General features: G+C 39.2%; 1 protein-coding gene and 1 long non-coding RNA gene across 13 annotated transcripts in view; one reads left to right on the forward strand and one right to left on the reverse strand.

The window, feature by feature from the left end:
• The window catches only part of LOC123973740, a 34594-nt gene that overhangs the window by 14474 nt on the left and 17267 nt on the right, over nucleotides 1-2853 (forward strand). The gene's annotated exons all lie outside the window — the stretch shown is intronic.
• The window catches only part of enox1 (ecto-NOX disulfide-thiol exchanger 1), a 155538-nt gene that overhangs the window by 2753 nt on the left and 149932 nt on the right, over nucleotides 1-2853 (reverse strand). The gene's annotated exons all lie outside the window — the stretch shown is intronic.

The following is a 2853-nucleotide window of genomic DNA, read 5'->3' on the forward strand; positions in this document are numbered from 1 at the left end:
GGGACGAGAAAGCACAAGACTACCAGAAAGGGGAGAAGTTGTGTTAGTAACATGCAATAATGGGATGAGGTTGCATACAGAGGGAGAGAAAGTAGAGGAGAGAGGAGCTCAGTGCATCATGGGAAATCCCCCGGCAGTCTAGGCCTATAGCAGCATAACTAAGGGATGGTTCAGGACTCACCTGAGCCAGTCCTAACTATAAGCTTTATCAAAGAGGAAAGTCTTAAGCCTACTCTTAAATGTGGAGATGGTGTCTGCCTCCTGAACCCAAACTGGAACCTGGTTCCACAGGAGAGGAGCTTGATAGCTGAACGCTCTGGCTCCTAGTCTACTTTTGGAGACTCTAGGAACCACAAGTAACCCTGCGTTCTGGGAGCACAGTGCTCTGGTGGGGTAGTAAGGTACTATGAGCTCTTTAAGATAAGATGGTGCCTGACCATTAAGAGCTTTGTAGGTAAGAAGAATGATTTTAAATTCTATTCTGGATTTTACTGGAAGCCAATGCAAAGAAGCTAAAACAGGAGAAATGTGATCACTTTTCCTGGTTCAGAACACGTGCTGCAGCATTCTGGATCAGCTGAAGAGTCTTAACGGACTTTTGGCCGATAAGGCGCCTCCATCTTGAGTTTTTGCAACCAGACGTGACCATATTTGGACGAGATGGTGGAGCTAGCTAGCTTGCTTAGCTAGGTGCATCTGTAATTCACGTTAACTGTCATTTTAACAGGGCTGATCATTTTGTCTGGCGAACTCCAGGCTTAAAACTAAATGTGCTCACCAGAGAAAGTGAACAGCCGACTCATTATAAGCGCCGTGGGTACGAGTCACTCTAGCCTGATTGACAGGTTTCCATGGTAACGACGTGTCAATCAGCTTGTAGCCCCGCCCTAAAGCCCCCCCTGCTTCCTGGTCTCTGTTCCTCTAAATGGGACCATCATTTACTAAATGAACATCATGCTGTGTTGAAGAAGACTTGAAACTAGCGACTGAGACCATAAACTCATCAGGAAAGTGTTTACTGAGGGAATAAATCAGCTGACAAGTAGAAACATTTTCTCAGAGACTTCTATATAATCACACTTCTTTCTGCAGCCGCTGGAGTCGCCCCCTGCTGGCTGCTGGTGAGAACGCAAGTTTAAGGCGCTTCAGCAGATACAGTTAGAAACCAGCTGGAGAACATGGTGGTGCATCTAGCGGCTCTCTCTCTATGAGATGACATTGAGTTTAGTGGCTAACTAAACATTGGTTGAGACTAGCAGCTGAAAGAGTTCAGTTCAAGTTACTTTACAGTTCATTTGTCGGATACAAAGTGTTTGCTTCAGGCTCCAAACTCTAACGGGATGATAAAGTAGCTGTATGTCCACTGGAATTAAAAATAGGCAGCTGTTTGCTAAGATCATAAAAACATGTGTATATGTCAATAATTGCAAATTTGTCCTTGAAACCTACATAGTCTGTGGAAATTCTTGTTAAAAGCCAAATTACTTATTTTCATTTGTGCATAACTCTGCTATTAATGATGATGGAAAGTCAGGAAACAGGATTACCTAAATAGCTACAAGCTAATACGATTAGTTTAAACATGAAAGAACCTGTAAGCTGCGATTTGAAACCAACCATCATCTTACCTGAAGAGTATTTAAAATAGCTTAACTTTTACAGCTCGCCTCTAAAGTACATAAGAGCTCGTGTTTAGAGCAACTCCAAGAAAGATCCCAAACTAAATTTGCAGGTAAAACTAAAACTGGATTTCATGCAAACGTGTCAGCAGCATTTCAGTCATTATAATGTGCTTTTTTTGTTTTAACATAGATGAAGTGGTGGATGAAGTATTCAGATCCTTTACTTAAATAAAAGTACTATTACCACTGTAAAAATTCTGTTACAAGTAAATGTACTGCATTGAAATTGTTACTAACCTAATGTTGGAAATTTAACTTACTCAGTGCAGAAATAAAAGTGTCTTATTCCTCATGCATTAGTGTATATCAGGATTTTACTGCTGTAGTTGTTGGTTGAGTTTAAACTATTTACCAGACTGCAATTAATGATTATTTTCATTATGGATTAATCTGCTGATTATTTTCTCCATTAATCGATTGTAAACATTCTGAAAATAGTGAGAAATGTTGTCACAGGTACCCAAAACCCAAAGTGACTCCTTCAGTGTTTGTTCTGTCAGTCCAAACCTCAAAATGATTAAAAATACATTAAAACATTCAAAAGGAAAAGCAGCAAATCCTCACATTTGTGAACGAGGAGATGTTTTTACATGATAAAACAGTTTTCAGTAAAATTTCTGTCAATAAACTAATGTAGCAGCTGCACTTGTATAAACTGTCTATGAGTTTAATTTATAACAAAACATCAAATTTTATAAACTCTTCCTGAGTTTCTATGTATTAAAATCTGACTTTCTAAAGTAACTGAAGCTGTCAGATAAATGTAGTGAAGTAAAACGTAACCCCCTTATCTAAATGTAGTGAAGTAAAACGTACCCCAAAACTTACCCCCCTTATCTAAATGTAGTGAAGTAAAACTTACCCCCCTTATCTAAATGTAGTGAAGTAAAACGTACCCCAAAACTTACCCCCCTTATCTAAATGCAGTGAAGTAAAACATACCCCCAAACTTACCCCCCTTATCTAAATGTAGTGAAGTAAAACGTACCCCAAAACTTACCCCCCTTATCTAAATGTAGTGAAGTAAAACTTACCCCCCTATCTAAATGTAGTGAAGTAAAACATACCCCAAAACTTACCCCCCTTATCTAAATGTAGTGAAGTAAAACGTACCCCAAAACTTACCCCCCTTATCTAAATGTAGTGAAGTAAAACGTACCCCAAAACTTAC

Source organism: Micropterus dolomieu, linkage group LG07 (assembly GCF_021292245.1).
Source record: "Micropterus dolomieu isolate WLL.071019.BEF.003 ecotype Adirondacks linkage group LG07, ASM2129224v1, whole genome shotgun sequence".
Taxonomy (NCBI): domain Eukaryota; kingdom Metazoa; phylum Chordata; class Actinopteri; order Centrarchiformes; family Centrarchidae; genus Micropterus; species Micropterus dolomieu.